This window comes from Atta colombica, unplaced genomic scaffold (assembly GCF_001594045.1).
Source record: "Atta colombica isolate Treedump-2 unplaced genomic scaffold, Acol1.0 scaffold164, whole genome shotgun sequence".
NCBI classification, from domain to species: Eukaryota; Metazoa; Arthropoda; class Insecta; order Hymenoptera; family Formicidae; genus Atta; species Atta colombica.
The window spans coordinates 145,612-164,419 of NW_017259255.1; the positions used below are offsets into that span (position 1 = coordinate 145,612).

The 18,808-nt window shown below is 31.1% G+C and overlaps 1 protein-coding gene across 1 annotated transcript in view; it reads left to right on the top strand.

Moving 5' to 3' along the window:
- The window catches only part of LOC108686151 (E3 ubiquitin-protein ligase MIB1), a 436,727-nt gene that overhangs the window by 144,717 nt on the left and 273,202 nt on the right, over window positions 1-18,808 (top strand). The window lies entirely within an intron of this gene.

Below are 18,808 nucleotides of genomic sequence, written 5' to 3' on the forward strand. Positions count from 1 at the left end.
GTTAAATGATTTTTTTCACGTATGATTCTTCTAGTTATTCTGCGTATAAAAGTATTAAGGTAAAAATATCAAAAAATTATTAGATATGTTTATTAGCTATATTTCATACACCTTGGAAAATTATGTTAAATTTATCAAATTTCACATACTCTCAAACGGTCTATTCAAATTTATTTTATTAATTTATTAATTTAACATAAGATGAACATGTTAGAAAATAGTACAAATATTATTCAAGAAGGTAAATATAAAAAAGATAATAAAAAATGACACAGTTTGTAAACAGTTTGTAAATCGTGGAAACATTATTAAATAAAATTCAATAAAATATAACATTTATGATATGTTAAATTAACATATTTTATTTATTTATCTTACAACTTACGTTACAAAACACATTATTTTTATGTTACTTGTTTTCTTATGAATTGTGTTATTTTGACACTAAAAAGTGTTGAACATTAATTTAACACAAACACAATTACATTATGTTAAAGTAACACTTGAATATGTTACAAAAGTCAACACAAAAATTTAACAAGGACTTATTAAATAGACTGTTTTTAAACAAATGTTTTTTACGAAATGTTTTTTACTGTGTACTTTACTCTGGTATGTATTTGATATAAAGTATTATCTTATAAATTAATATCTTATAAATATCTTATAAATTATTAATTTTTCGATACTTCGGTACCTAATAATATTTTTATGTGCACATTAATTGAAGAATTATATTACGTAAAAAAAAAATCATGTATTCCATTTTAAAAAATGGAGATGACTTTGAAATCTTCGGAACATCTCCCTACAGAAAAATTATTATTAACATATTACGTTCTTCTTGATACTTTTGTAAGCAAGTTATTTTTATTTCTAAAAATAACGGAGATATTCTAGGACAGATTTACTGCTTCATTCTGTATAGACTGATGAGTTTCAAGTAATAGAAAGAAATGAACCTTTTTAGCTTATATTCATATATACTATGTTTTATTTGTGAGTGACTTGATCTGAGTATATTATGAATTGTTTATTATGTGAAAGTAGTGCGATTTATACTTGTATACTGTGAAAGTATGTGAACTTGAACGCAGTATTGTGCCTTCAAATATGGCGGCAAAGTCGGTAGTCTAAATATAAAGTCTAGAAATCTGTGATTATATCGTATGAAAATATGCTCTAACGATAAAAAGCATTCTCTAATAGCACTGTTATTGCATTAATTTAGTTTTGTTATAAGTGTGACCTATAAGGTCTCTTTCTACATAGTCCTCAGCATTTCAGTTATTTTATGCCGTGTATCTCGTCACCGTGGAAATGGGTCATAAAAATAAGAGATAAATGCTCTTAATGAAAGATAAAAACGATAGCGTTTACTACAATCTTTTACAAATGAAACATGGAGCATAAGTATTAAGAGCGCTTTGAGTGCATTTGTATATTTTTTCAAAATATTTTTATCCATGAATGAAAATGACGATATTTGCCGCGTTTTACTCATAAATGTATTTTCTCGTTACTGAAAGGGCAAAATGTCATTTGCAAATCCCAACGTTGCAGCGTAGGCACCGATTTGAAATGTGAATTGTTGCAATTCCGTCGTGTGAAAATACTAATTCGAGAGTTCTCCGACCGACAACTTCGCGCATCGCTTTCGGCAAAGACGCTTCCGTATTCTCGCGTGGGAAAGCCGCCTAGTTTCGAAGTGGAGCGCAGTTATTCCCGCGTTCATGGAAGAGAGAGAGAGACGCGTGATGATTTAGTTGACAGTTTTATGGAATGGTGTATAGCACGACGCGGCAACGAAGATAAGTAGGGCGCGAATGAAAGGGGCCCGGCACCCTACGCTCCGGTAGACAGCAAATAAAGCCCACCACCATCTCCTGCGGAGAACGCCAGTTTTGGACTTGATGAATTTAGTTGCCGGCGACGACGTCGACGACGACGACGCGGTGCTTCCGGCCCTCTTGCTTCCGGTTTCCCGTATTCCGGGTTTTAACACGTAACACGGATAAGCGCACGTTTCCGCTAAGATCAAATCGAAGGTTTTATACTTCAGGCGATATTACTGCAGTGAGATTCTCGCACATGTTTATTGTTTTTATGCCTTTTTTAATTGATTGTTTGCGATGCATCAAATTGAATTTTATCATAAAAGTAATTACTCTGCAAATCCAAGTGAGTAAAAAATGACTTATGCAATATAATTATTTTTACAATATTTTTATAATATATATGCAGTATACTGTAATATTTTATACGGGAAAGTAATCATACACATATATTGAAGTCGCTTTTTACACACTTGGATTTACATGAAAGTGTAATTATTTTTTAATGATATTGTCCTATAATGATATTGTTTAACAATTTTTTAACCTACACAAACTAAATTTTTCAGAATAATAACCTAAATTTTTATGCTTTCTACATAAAAAAAAATCACAGATATTAAATTATATTCTTATACCTTAGACAAGTTATTGTATTGATATATTTACTCGACAATTTGAATATTTCTTATTTCAATGAAGATTGTTTGATCGCAAGGAGCGAGTCTTTCACTTTATATTTTCGCTGATTTTTTCTCGATAAAATTCATCCTTTTCAAAGAAGTGTATTGCACTAAAGGAAAATCGATCCAAGAGAACCTTCCACCAACACGACGGCGGGATCACTAATGAAAATAAGCAGGGTCGTCGGCTAATTGCGCAAGAAGAGGTCGACAATACTCGTTAAGTGGTCCCACCTTCAAAATGTCCTGTTAAATGGCACATGGCCCGGTTCACTATTGCGGTGACATCAGCATCGGCATCATTATTTGGAAATACGTTATATATACGAGGGTAGACGGAGTTAATTATCTAAGGCGGCAAAATAATTACCACTGTTATATCGAAGGATTTTATTTTCTTTGAAAGAGAGAGCTTTAAGAGCTTGATAAAATATTGGGATGGTGCTAGATGCACCATCTTGCTAACTCGCGATGGCCGAGCTAATCGCTCTTGTAATAGAATAAATTCCTTAATTAAATTTAACAGTATTTTGCGAAAAATTTTTGTCGGAATTCAGAACTGTGCTTGCATAGAAAAATCTAATTCATCTGATATTCAATTAATAAACAGAGTATTATTTGATTCGGAGAATTGTAAAAAAAAAACAGTATTATTTCGCTAATCAAATATGAAGATTCTTTAAGATTTAATATTTAACGCTATCATAGTTTTTAATATTACTACACGCTTAAATTATTTATAACTGTTAAATTATAACTGTTAATAAGTAGTAGAAGTTTATCTTTAACAGAAACGATCTTTTACTTTTGTCGAATATTTTATTTTTTACTTGTAAGTCTGTAATTTTTTTTTGTTACAATTTATCTTACAGTATCAGTTATTTTTATTATTATTAATTTTTATTAATAGAGAAAACTGAAAATACTTGATTTTTGGGAAGATTTGATTTTTCTATTCATTCTTTAAACAATGAAAAGATTTAATCTTTTTCATGTTACTGGCAGCGTTTATTCCTAATAGAGCTCAGGAAAGGAATGTAAAATTCGGGTATCCGCTCACAGATCTGTTAGATCGTGCGACTTTAGATCGATTCCGCAGATCGGCTCGCAGAACTGTGTAAAGCCGGTCCTACATTAATTGCAAGCAAGTTTGCGACAACCAATATGAAGTGTTGATTTCAAAATACAAGCTTCAAATTGTCTCTCGCAACAAACTTGCAACTAATGTAGAATCGGCTTAAGATGCGAGTATCCGCGAAACCATCTGCGATACGAATACTCGCAGAATTGTGCACGATATGTGAGCAATATTAATACCCATTTCGATGCGGATATCCGCTGTATGCTACAGATATCTGACTGTAATTTTATTGATTTTAAAAGTGTTTTACAATCGTTCGCAGTGATTCTCGTTTCCGTTTTAAATATTCCGTAATTAAACTGTTTCGTTTTCGCATTATGTTACATATTAAACACATTTCCAAATTTAATTTGCCTTGCAAGAACTGTACATCCTTAATTTAAACTTTTTAACTACAAACAAAATGAAAATTAGTATAAACAATTCTAAATAAACGGATACTCGCATCGAAATTAGTATCATTTACGATTCCTCGAGTATCCGTATCGCACACGATTATGTGGATATTCACATCGTACATAGTTCTACTGATATCCGAATTAGCGGGTACCGCGGAACCAGTCCAGATCCATATGCATAGATAACAAAGCGGGCGAGCGAATATTCCGAGCTCTACTTCCTAATGATAAGTAACTCCAAACTTGCCCTTTGGCAGTTGAGCACCGACAAAAATAAAATGTTGAAACATTTTACTTTTTAAGATGTCCAATTATTTTTTTGTAAGTATTAAATTGTTTTTTAAATTAAGTTTAATAATTATAGATTAAAAGTCTAAATAATGGATAAAAAATTGATTGCTTTAAGAAAGAAGAATTACAAGCTTCGTCAGCAAAAATCTGTTTACAAAAATTAAAAGTTAATATTAAAATTCAGATTAAAAAGTTCTCCTTAAATATATTTCATCCATACAAGATAGAGGATACTTGATTCACGAGTCTCTCATAACATGCCTGTCATTTCTCATCTATTTTTAGCAGAAAACATGCATATCCTTTTTTGTTTTAGACTCAGAGTATACAAACTATACAAAGACAAAATGAAGTCGCTAAAGAGCGTACTCCAATAGACCCGGAAAAATTAAAATGGGCTGTGAAGTATATCTCAGAAGAAAATGTAATACGCTCCGAGCGCGCGCGTGCGTAAAAAAATTTAATATTTCTATAATGATTTTGAAAAGATATGCTCTTTTAATTTGATTAACAAAGATTTAATTTAGCGTAACTTGGCTGTGAAACGTTACTTAACTAAGATTACTCTAGTGACTATTACCTTTAGTTTTATTATCTATATTTATAAAAAGTTTAAAAATTAAGATCTTTTATCGATTCCATTAAGATAATAGACATCTAAGTTGATTAGGGATTCAACGTTACGTACTTAATTATTCTATAATGATCATTTTAATTGATAGGTATTATTACATACCAAAATAACTTGTTTATGTTTCAAATTACATTTTGTAACTTGTTTGATTTTATAAAAACTTTTAATATGAATTGATTAATTAATATCTTTAGTTGCACAAATTAAAATATAGGTATGATATCCCAAATCATGGATCCCAAATCACAAAATCTTGGATCTTTAAATTTTGGATCGAGTGTCTCACAAGGAATTTTCTTAATATATTTTAATTGTTTTTACTAAAGTATAAATTACTCTAAATTATTTATTATTTAATTTTTTAAATTTAATGTGATTAATAGGAATAACGGATCTATCCGGTCTATCCGGTCTATTCGGTTTTTTATAATCTAGTCGGATATTTCGAGTGTCTGATAGGATTGTGTGATAAAGTCATTTCTCTTAAAATTTGGATAAAAATTATTATACATATTTAAAATTTAAATTTTCAGAATGTTTTATTATATGTATATTTCAATCCATAAATTACATATTTCTTTATTAAAGTTTAAATATTAATTAACATATATAATATAATTTAATTCAAAAATTAAATTAAAATAATTTTTTATGCTTTTATTCTTTCTTTGTTTATTACATTTTGATCACATATTATTTTTTAAGGATTTAAAGTATTTTATATTGAATTCGATTGGACGCACTCAGTACGCATTGGTGCACATTAAAACCGTCGTACACAAAATAACATAAAAATATGTTTATAAATAAATATAGATCGATTAAATGCTCAGTACATTTTATTGTGTATACTATTAAATAAAATATATATTTCATAATTCGAAATATTTGCATTTCATTTTTATACTAAAATTAAATCGGTGTATAACGGCTTTAATATGCGTCAGTGCGCATTAATGCTTCCAATCGAATTCGCCATTATATCTTTCATAAGAAATATGAACATTTTTTCATAAGAAATATGAACGTTATCAGGCAATAATCTGCTTCTATTTTTTGTATAAATATTAAATCTTTATAGTATCCGATTTATAATATCCGACAAATCATTATCTCTTGCATTCATAATAATTAGACTATCAAAATATCTGTGCTATAACATAGGTACGATTTAATCTTTTCTTTTATTTTTGGAAATAATTCAACGAAATTAAAAGGAGCGAAAAGTGTCTCCAATTCATCATCATCATTTGTTTTGACCTAAGAGGCAACTCACTTTTTAATATTTTTTAAGATAACTGTAAAAGACGAAACAATGAAAATATTTATGTAATTGATAATAAATCACATATTAGATAGTAAGGTCTAAATAACAAGAAATAATATTGAGTAAATGATGTTTATAGAAAACGATGTACGATAAGGAAAGAAATTGCAAGATAGAGAGAAAAAAAATACTCTAAAGACTCCAGGGAAGTTATTGAAGCACTACGGTAGAATGAGAAAGCTGTGTACTGTATAATTAAACCGAAGGCGCTTCTATCTATGTCTAATGGCCACTTGAGTGCAAATTGCAAGGATGTATGTTTGGCGTTCGCGCATCCCCCGAATAGTCGATTTGACAGAACAGACTCGTAAAACGGACGATTAAGCGAAGATTAACTCCTCGAGTCACGAAACGTGTTAGTCGCGGAGGGAAACCAAAAACTATCGTTTCCTTTGTCTGTTCTCGATTTTCTCCGATCTCCCTTGCCTATCGTGCTGTACGAAACATCTTTGTGGATGGTAACAGAGCACCCCCCTATTCGCTCGAAGCGTACAGGGCAATGGGATCTAAAGGATTCCGTTAATGGGGTTACTTCGCTGCGTCGTTATGGAGTCGTAACCGCTTCCCATCTTTAGTCCACCTTGTAAGATCGTCTTTTCTAATCAAGAGCGGCATTGTATTGCTTTTATCCCCAAGTATTTTTTCCCGACTATATTTGTTAACGCATTCCATAGATTAAATATTTCTCATATATATGTATGGAAAGAACAAGTTTGCTGAAGTATAAAAAAATTATTTTCAAATCTGTAAATGCGTGTCTAAAAATTTAGATGTACACAGATCTGAAAATAATTTTGTTCGACTAAAATAATTATGTAGAAAATTGAAGCATGAATAATGTAAGAACTTTTTACATTTTACACTGAAAAAAATTTCTGGTTAAAAATGAACGAATCAGAATTTTCTGGTTAAATCTTTTATAATTCTAGTTGAGATAATCAGATGTTCAATTATGATGACCTGATTCCTATTGATATAATCAGAATATTATTAATTCGTTCATTTTCAACCAGAAATTTTTCTCAGTGTAGCAATTAGCTTGTGAGCATTCTACATAATTTCAGATCTATATTTAAATCATTAGATATTTTAGCAAAACTGTCTTTTTCTGCGTATATTGCAAAATTCTACGTAAATAAATAATAATCAAACTAATAATGTGACAAGGTGAAATATTTTCAGTAACAAACTTGTAAAGGCATTTTTCGAGAGATAAACAAAAGATTTAACGTTCTTTCAAGACAATTAAGTTGTATTTACAATTTATGTAAATCTTAATACAGAAAATGGAAATGATTGCTTTGTTTTATAATATTTATTGTTATGAATTTAAGATTGAATCAAAAGGTAAAAGCCTTAACATTTTTAATAATAAATAAGATAATCGTTAAATAAAAAATTCGCTCTCTCTTCATCTGAATTTATTATAACGAATGATTCACTTTGCATTTAGAATTAATAACGACATACTTGAGAATAAACAGAAAAAGATGGAAAGAGGACTATTATATATTCATGGTTCTACAATACATATTATATAGGATCTATATAGGATCGTGTTCTATATAGCTATAAAACAACAATTTAGAAAAATTGGCCGATTTTCTTATTGGCAAATTTTCACGAGCACAACGAAGAGAAAGGGCGAAGAGAGAATAACCGTAAGTATCGAGGCAATTCGTCCCAAAATAGTTCTTTCTCGGATCATGTAAAAGTACCGCAGAAGTAGACACATAAATTTCTCTATCTCCGCGCTCATTACAATTTTATCTTTGCTCCGTTTGATTTATTCCGAAAGTTTAGTAACTTTACCATTGTTCACGGACCGAGGAAGATTGCATTGTGCATTGGGATACTTACGAGGGCAGCAAAAGGAGACCAAGTTTCGTGCACGATATGCTACCGAGTCGTAGGAATATTTCGTTGCGCCACGTTTAGAATGTGTTTTTTTTCCTCTGTCGCTTACCCTGACTCTTCGCTTAGCTTTAATTAAAATCCGAGAAAAACCTCATGTGAAAGCTACGAAACGCAAAACGTTCCTCTTTAACGTTCAAAAGTCACTATTTATATTTAAAAAAATGGAAAAGAATATATTTAGAAAAATATTTATTTATTGTCATATATTAAGAGTTAAATCGAGGAATAACTATCTTATAATTGTTATACAAATGTTATTCATATTTTATGATATAAAATAATACAAAAAATTTGAGTTAAATTAGAATAGAATATATTGTAGAACAAATAGATAATCTTTTATGCACTTATCCTAAAATAGTCAGTTTTTGGCTAAATTTTTAAATCAAAATTTGACAACAGAGACATTTGTATTCACATATATTGATGATTGGCAAGAAAATTGACAATCTTCAATGTAAGCAGCACAAATTATCTCTTGAGCTGCTAATTCTAATTACTTGCAATCACGTCGTTCTAGATCGATACAATGTAGCTGACGCAGTTCATGTAGGTTACAGAGAATCACGTCAATTATGGCTCGTAAACGCGACCGTAGTTCACGGACTGCGTTTAAACTGACACGTCATCTTTAACGACCCCGGAGTCGTAAAAGCGTGTCACTGTTACTTTTCATCCGGGCTCCTGGAGCCCGATGAAACAATCCTTGTAAATCAGCCCTCGCTGTCCGTTCAAACCCTTCTCTCAGCCGATCTGCCCATTTGAACAACACAATACTTCGTGAAATATGAATGCGAGAAGGGATTACAGTGAACATAAGAGGAAAAAGGGATTCCGAACGTGAGAGGGATTCCGAGCTCGATTCTGGTGAAGGTCGCCGATAGACCATTGTACTTATTAATTATTATTACGTTAACTTGAACTCGTTAGTTGTGTAACCATCTACTTAACTCCAAAATTAAATTTTATACATATAAATTAGAGATATACGAATCAAGGTTTTTTTATTCCGAATTGAATCGAATCGAACCGATTCGAATCTGAATCAAATCTGGAAGTTAATTATGTATCTTGAAATAAAGTGAAAATTACAAAAGTGAGAAAATTTACTGGAATATTTATAATGTTATTGATCAACACCTAGTGTATGTTTATATGTATAAGATTATATTATTAATATAAATATGTAATTCTTATATTTAAGACTGTCTTAAGATATTATGAACCAATAGTAGAGTACCGCATTAGACTTAAGACTTAATGGTCTCAAAATAAGGACTATGAATATCAGTCAAAAATTAGAAATTTTCAAATGGTTCGTATTTGAATCATAGTGATTCAAATTCGAATCGAATCGAATCTTACTTGATTTGATTCATATTGGAATAATTCGCACATCTCTATATGAAACCTAAAAAATCTAAACCTTACACTCATATCCTTAAAAAAGAAATTTTTACTATAAATATTATTATTGTACTTTTTATTGATTGATCCCACATTACTATTGTATTTTATTTTTTCTGTTACAGGTAAGATATACTTAAGATGATATAAAACATCATTAACGTTATACATCATTAACGTCATGGTAAGTTTTTTTCTACCATCTCAAGATTCATCAATTATTTTTGCTGAATCTCTAATATCTAATTCGTGATTCCTTCGTCTACTTGCGAACCTCTTTCTATTCACATCACATACTGCTGGTTCACGTCGGTCGTTTCTCTCGAGCCTTCCCTGGAATCGTATGCATGTGCACGTCTACGGACGACAAATCTAGGACACCATCTGTTGTTAGCTAGGTATGAGAAGTGGAGAGAAGGACGTCCGTGGCAGTGCCGCTGACATAATTATGATTAATTATAATAATACCCTACGCGCCGAATACCAGACTGCGGCGACACGCCGCCAAATCATACGTGCGCTCTAATGTAGTCAGCCGATAAGACATTCTCCGCCTAGACGACAATGTCACGTAAATCACATCAGAATATAACGGTGCACAATTAAAAAATGTATTTTTACAGCTGTGATGCTATATCCTTTTTTTAATGTTTGTAGATGAGAATTATACTTTTCATTCTTCAATTAAAATGTTGATTTTAGAAAGAACATTTCAAATGGCCAATTCTACGAAAGATCAGAATTCAATTAAAAAACTGAAAAAAGATGCTGAATATATATTGCAAGAAGACAGATCGTATTGATTTTAACAAAATGTCGTAGTGCAGTAAAAATCATTTTCATAATATACTTTTTATTTTAATAACGGCAATATCAGTGCAGAGTGTAATAAATGAGTGATTTTCTGTTTATATTGAAAACATACGTAATTTCTCTATTTTGAATCGTTATTGGTCGCTAAAACTTGCGACCATTATCGTACTCCATGAATTACACTTTATTAGCACAGCCTGCTCCAAGCTCGTATACATTCCTACGCTATTTAAATCCATACATTTATAACTCGTATATTCACATAGAGCTTTATTAAGTGAATAATAACGACTAGATATTTTCGCGATATCGGTTGCGCGCATTATCCGGAACCGTATTTCAATGTTGTGTTACCGCACATTTGGAATTAATTTTCGCTTACGTATCTACTTTCGTTCAAGAGATATGCGAGTTGCATGTATTGATCTCTAAATCCGTCTTGAGCATGAATACAATTTACTTTTACGTGTGTTGCAACTGGTGGTACCAGCATATTTAGACCTTTGATTAGCACAGGTTTGGTCGCCAATTTGCTGTTTCGAACTTCAATACGATTATCAACTGTTAATACCAGAGCTAAGTGGCTTTGGCATCTCTACTAACGTGGAAATTCAGTTTCGTTATCTCCCTGCGTGCTAAGTAATCTCTATTGATTAATTTCACTGATCATTACTCACATATGAAGAATGATTTGATCATAGTTGATTTTAAGCAAACTTCTTCATTTATTTTTATAGTTTTTGTAGTTTTTTCCAGTCATCTTAATATGCCAGACACTGAAATATGATCTTAATAATTGATATAAATGATAATGATTAACAATTAAATGACTTATATAGAGGGTTAAAAAAATTCGATTTTTTTTTTTTCATAAATTGATAATAAAACTCTTCGAGAATATATCCTTAAAATTTTAGAGCGAAATTCGTAATCCCTCAATATAAATTCGCTTGTATATACGAGTGCATGTATTATATAATAAATGCATGCATAACATGCAAGTATTATATAATAAATAATTTTAAAAAAATTGTTTTTCATACAGTTTTAAAGTATGCTTAAAGCCATTCAATTTTCATTCTGGAAAATTTTTTTTATTTTTTATAGTTCGATGAGATTCACTTAAAAAAAAACCGGTTTTTTTTTTCGAGAAGGTTTTTCACCCCTAAATCTCGAAATAAGCACAAACAAAAAAAATACGGTTATATTTTTTCATACTTTACATTTCCAAAGCTCATTAAAATCTATGAGGTTCGGTTCCCTTATTAGTTGCACGGAAGAGGCCCGAGTAGCTCGTAGAATGGCTCAAATTCCTCAGAATGAATTCCATGAGAAAGCTGAAAGATTATTATATATGTATCTCTGGAATAACAGATTATAACTGTAAGTATTAATTTTTACATAAACAAACGGCTGCTGCTTCGTGAAAATCGTAACTTTTTTTTTCAAAGTTGCACAAAATTTTATTTTATATATATTGTTTTTAATTTTTGTAGATTTATTTAGGATGATATTCTATAAAAATTAAAAATATTGTTTGATTTTTCATTTTCAACAAGAATTACAATCGATACAAAATCGTAACATTGTGACGATGCGCCAAACTAAATGTTTATTATTTATATATTTTTATTATTTTCAATTTTTACTTTTTTTCACAAAAAATTTATACGTATTTTACAATAGTTATATTAAAACATGCAAAAAGTTTGAAATCGATAAATGTTAATCTTCTTTTTGAAAAAAAATTACAAAAGATGTTTTCCGTCTCCTAATGCAGGAGATTCAAATTTTAAATTTTTATGTTAGAATCTAAAAAATGAATTTCTTTTTTCATCGAAATTCTTATAAAGCTACTAAAAATTTATTAAATAAATATAAAATGTGATCAAAAATTTAAATTAATATTTATCATATATGGATAAAAATGATGAAATAAAACATAAATAACATATAACATTTAAATATTTATGTAACAATAAAATATCAATATACAACAATAAAATATAATAAAATATAAAAACAATTTATTTTTGAGAATCAACTATTTCATGTTTTTTTTTATTTTTAGAAATTTATGTCTTTTAATATCGAATTATTTATCTATATTTTGTTTGTTGCAATACTTACGAATATAGGAAGTAAAAATTTAATTAGACATTCAGAGGAAGATATTGAAATCTAGCTTAAGCATCTCAGGACTTTGCGAACAAGCGAGCTTTAAGATGCCACGTCCTCACTAATTACAAGACAAAGGAGTAAATGCTATAGATTAGCTCATTAGTAGAACGCTTGTCTCGTAATACAATTAATTCATCCCATGGCAACGCCTCTCGCGTGTATCTCGCCGTCTCGCGTTGTAGCTCGTCTTTCAAGGCGAGTAGACGATGCGAAGAGATCAATAGCGGACTCAAAGTAATTAAATCGATTATCTATACATCGATGATACATTATATACCGATGTACATATCTCTTTCAGAACTGAGATAACGTCAATCTCATGTTTTTATGATGATCGCACAATAATAACCAATTTTCTTGGTTGAAATTTGTATATCCGGTAGAGCTTGATGATTATACGAGCCAGCCAGTAGTACAGCCCGACTATCATCGAGTTATTACTCTTCACGTTCAATAATAAGAATTCGATATTGCAGAATAACATTCGTACGTTTGCTTGGCAAGAATCGTGCTCTTAAAATTCAAATGACAATGAGCGCGAGTGAATGAACGAGCAAGTGAACATCAGTTCGGCAGCGAACGAAGCCAGCCGTTATTTCTGCGGATATCACGCCGCATTGTTACGCGAATAGCAGCAACGTTCCGTAATTAGTCAGCGGTTGATGTACTCGTTTGCCTTAGTATTATTGCGTCTGTACAATGTCCGCTGCTCCTTTCACTTAGTGCCGCGCATTTCTCCCGATATTGCATTACACTGCGCTTCCGAAACGTAACTTACCTTTCTCGCAGAGCTTCTCTGCCGGATTAGGAATCAACAAATTTCATCGAGCGTACCCGCAATGGCATCATAATCCACTATATCGTGTGGAAATCAGCTGGTGCCTGGCTACATCGCCTTTTGATATTCCACGGCAAAAGCTACCTAAGTGGATCTTTGTTACATTCTGCCGCGTCATTGTCGACATCTCCCGAAGCGCTCTGACATTTCGCCTCTGGCATCGATATTTGTATGCTTTTGAAAATACATTTGATGATAACATGACATAATAAAATAAAAAAAAGTATCCTAATTTCTTTTTAAGTCCAAGATGAAATTAAAAGAATTATTTTTAAATAGATAATATTCTCTCATAAGTATTGGTGTTTGAGTAAACGAATGATTTTGAAGTAGTAATGAATTTCCAATTTCAATTATAATCTACTGATGTGTTGGACTTAAAATCAATTTTTTATTGTGAATTTAATAGATAAATTTAAATCTAATAAAAAATAAGTAAAATACAATCCAATTCTTCTATGATAATAAAAATTCATTGTTGTACTTTCATAAGTATATAAGAATTTTTTTAGATTTTTATGCATTTTTATTTTTATTTTTTATTCCGAAATAATATAAAAATCTGCACTGAAATTCGAAGATGCAAGTTGTGAAAATTTCACATTGTTAGCGGAGAATTAAGAATCAAAAATGGACATGTAAAGAAAAATTAACAATCACGTGTGATTTAATTATTTCGATATTGTGCTGGATATAATCGAAGGAAATGTAAAGTGAATCCATCGAACAATCGTGCGAAGAGTTTAATTACTTAATGTTAGCGAAAATCTTAATTTAACTGTTATTTTTCCGGTTTGTCGTTTATCTTACGAACAATTCTTCCGACGATCCGGACCCTTAATATTCTCGAGCGTGTAGAGGCGAAGGAACGTTTACGGCGCCATAGGTATTCCGGGATGCTTTTTTAAGTCCGAACATTAAAAACATCGTTAGCCCGTTCCATGAGGCGAGTTGGCAGGAGAGTGTGGGAGAGAGGGGCCGGCTGGGAATGTAATTAAGTGCGGTTCAAGATTTACTGCTGCTGCCTCGTAGACCCGTAGCCGCCGAAGAGAACGGCGTAGTCCCCAGCAACGGCAGACTCTCCGGCAGAGTGTCCTTTTAAACGTTAGGTTATGAATTTAGCGAAGCACGCGCGATGATAGAAATATTCGCCAAACTCGTCTCTCTCTCTCTCTCTCTCTCTCTCTCTCTCTCTCTCTCTCTCTCTCTCTCTTCTTAAGTTTTCACTCGAACTTTCATTTTTCCTGGTGAAAATTTATTGGTACATAAGCTCCGCGTACAGCGAGAAATGACAGAGACATTAGTCGAGGTCTGACAATGTCTATCAAGAACTCATGTTTAGAATAACGCGTTTCATATTAACTAAAAGACTTATGGTTAGATTTGTAGGATATTTTTGTTCTCAACAAAATTTAATTTGAATTAAATATTTACTGTTTATGAAAATTATTTATTGTTAATATGTTAGTTATTTAATGTCGTTAACAATAATATAATAATAATTATTATTATAAATATTATTGTTACAACAATTATTATTATAACATTATTGATGTATAATTATAAAGAGATTATATAGTAAAACATAAAATGAGAAGAAAAATGTAAGTGTAATTAAAAAATGAGATTAATAATTTAATCTGTCTAAAAAACCTGAATTTGAATCTAAAAATGAATGTAAAATAAAATTGAAGCTGAAACGCAAAATAGAAGTTAAAAATTATATAAATATAAATGATATGAACTAATTAAATAAGGGATAGAAAAACTGAAAGCAGACTTAAAATGAAATAGAGGAACTGAGATATATAATAAGTAATGTACAGTAAAAATGCTGAAAAGTAAAAGAAATAAACTGATACATAATACACTGAAAAAATGATGTTGTTTTAAAAGCTTTATTTTAATGGAAAATAATCTTGTTGATATAACAGCACTATTAATGAGACAAATAAAATTTTATTAAAACAAGAGCATGACGTATTTGTTTCATTAATGGTGTTATTGAATTAAAAATATTATTTTCAATTAAAATAATGCTGTTGACATCATTTTTTTCCAGTATAGAAGTATAGAAAGAAAAATAGATCACTCGAGAGATACTGAAAGATATATCAAATACAATTAAATTAAAATAAAAGAAGATATAAGATGAGATAATTAAGATAAAAAAAACTCAAATATATTTTTAAGTAAAATGAGACTGAAATCCTGACAACTAAAAATATAATTAAGCGTTGGAATATATTGAGAGATAGCATATCTAAATGTAGCAAAGGAAGAAGAAGAACAAATTAGTCTGTATAATTTATGCGATTTTAAAATAAATTTTTTTAGTCTATTACTGTGATATGTTAAAGCAATTTTTCCATGTAAATATATAGTATATGCAGTTGTTTTTACTTAGCGCTAAGTAATAAAATTTATTATCTACTTTACTATTCCGGTCAACTAGGGGCCAACTAGTTCAATGCCTAAAGCATCTGAGACCACCCGACTAAGAGGGTTCACTGTGAAACCTCACGAACTTTCGCTCCCTAATCATTATTCATCGTCAAGGCTTAGGTCAGCAAGCCGAAATTTATCAAACTAGCTTTGACTACGATTTATCATTTGATGCAATCTTGATACGTGTGTAGTTAAGAACGTATTTATCTCGCACATTGTCATTATGGTTAAATAGACCACCCATCTTTCTGACTTAATTAACATACAGACAAATGAAAAAACAAATCGTCATTAACATTATATTTATAATGGGCATCCAATACTAACACGTATTCGCTTCTCAACGTAAGACGAATATCTACTACAGGCGTCAAGTTTATCGCGGGGTGCTGCTCGTGGAGAAACGTCTCGAAAGTTGTAACAACCGCCGTCGCTTTTCCGGCAGCAGCGAGGAACTTAGCAGCGTCCTGAGCCGGCTATAAATCGCAAAAGAAATTCCGAAAGTGTCGCCGTTACGCGATATTCGTCGTGCTTCCTACGTTCGCGAGAATACCGTGACCGTAAGCTCTCCCGTTTTTCGCATCGCCAGGGAAATCGGTCTCGCGCGGTAAATACTGGAGGATCGTCCGGGAACGATAACAGCCTAGGCGTTGCCGCGTATATCTAACGCGTCGTCATAACCGTTATCCAGTTATTGCTCGCTGCTCTTTTCACGGTCCAGGTTTCCCGAATGATACCATGTTTCGTTCCAGTGTTACCTGTTGTGTTTTCTTCTTTTCCTCACTCCTTTTGTATTGCGAAACCCGGAAAATAGTCGCAGGTAAATTTGCATGAGATGCTGCGGAATCGCTCGGTACGGAATTAACTTTCGCTTTAAGTGCGTCATAATCGCGCGTACTTAGTGTCCCGTGGATGCGTTCTCGCGTGGCTTCTGCAATAGAGGTTTAACGGTGACAGTAATTATCGAGTAAACGAAGCTATCACGCTCGAAGTGACGCATAATTAGATTTTTATCGACACTTCATACTGAACAGTACATTCGTGCGTGGAATGTTTAAGACCGAATTAATTTAGTTGATTCGAAGCTTGTAAAAACAGGTCTGCGATGTTTTCCTTATAACTTAATAAATGCAATTTACACGATAGGCGAGAGAGAGAGAGAGAGAGAGAGAGAGAGAGAGAGAGAGGGAGAGAGAGAGAGAGAAAGGAAGAAGAAAAAAGTTTCTTAGTAGAATTTTTTTATTTACAACACCTATAGACAATTATATAATCAATGAAATTAGGAAACAAAAACTTGCAATTAGAAGAACAGTAAAAAAATTCTATCTTTTCAAATTAAAATTAAGCGAATAAAAATTTTATTAGCACGAATCACTTAAAGCTATACCAGGTATAATCTCTGCAAAAAGTGATTAGAATTGGAAATTTATAATTTTTGTATAAAAATGTTATATACATATAAAAAAGATTGTATGTACAATGATTAACTATAAACTACAATAACAATTATTTAAGCTATATCATTTTACGATTACAGAGACATCGATTGGTAATTCTAGAAATTAAAAAACAAAAGTAAAAAAAGATGATAAGAAAAATGTACTAAAATATTATATCACTAACAGTAAAAGAGACAGAATATTCTGTCATATACTGATTGAATTATTGAATTTTTAAATTACAATTAACTCCGTGTGACAATCAGATCAGTATCGATCTTCCCTGTTTATAATATATTTAAAAATATAATTTTATAGTTTGAATGGAATTTTTTCATTTTATCTTAATTATTATTTTTTAAAAACATCTGCGTCTTATTTAAATAATTTTTTATTTAAATTTGAAATTATTATCAAATTTTATTACTTTTACAAGAATATAATATTTAAAAAAATCTATATTTTTTTGTAATTTTTTTATTTTATTAAAAAAAATATGTGTAATATATGGTATTCTTTAAGAACTTCTGTTCGTTTATACTTAATTCTTGGCGCCTTATGCATTTTATCGCGGCTTGGAAGTTACTCTTTCCACGATTTCAGCCTGTACGTGTCTTAAATTAAATGAATAACCAAGGTGAGGTCCAGAGAACAAGCAAACAGTACTCGCGATGCATCTGCGACTGCGGCGGCGGCCGATATGCAGTTTCATGCATCCGCGCCACCACATATCACGCAACTTCTCTCACTACTCACCAGCGAGAGCGGCTTTTGGCCTCGTTGTCGCCGGAGACGCCGTAGTACTACTATCGTCGTTAGAACTTGAGTAAGAAAATATTTGGAAGAAATTCTCCCCGTACTGTACATGACAGCTACGGATGATGTGAAAACGAAGTTGCCCTTTCAGATCGGTAATCATTAGGAAAGATTTTCTTAATTTTTCTTCTTTTATTGCTAATTTGTTATATTATTTTTTATATTTTTATTAATTGTTATAACTATTTCAGAAAAAATGACTATGCCAGTTCAATAAATGCGAAAACTTGTAAAAATATATATAAGTATAAACTATATTCGATCAGGCGTATCTAACAATAAATTAAGATTTTCATCATTTTTGCAATATGGTATTAAATGATTTAGTAAATTTTATTTTATTAACTTAATTTGGTTAAACAAATGAAGAATGTTTTTGATTTATATTTGGTAAAAAGAAGATATTATTATATGTAATGGAGATATAAACGAGCTTTCATAAAAAATTGAATGGGTTGAGATCGCTTCGATCTCGGAAAATCTAGCGCGGTTGAATACGTTATTAATGGTATCCTTAATTCGTACAAATTGGATTAATGTACAGGAGTTCGTTTCGGTTTCTATGTTAGCCTTCGCATTTCGAAAATAAAAAGAAATAAAAGAGATCTATACATTCGGGACTCGCGTATATATATATATA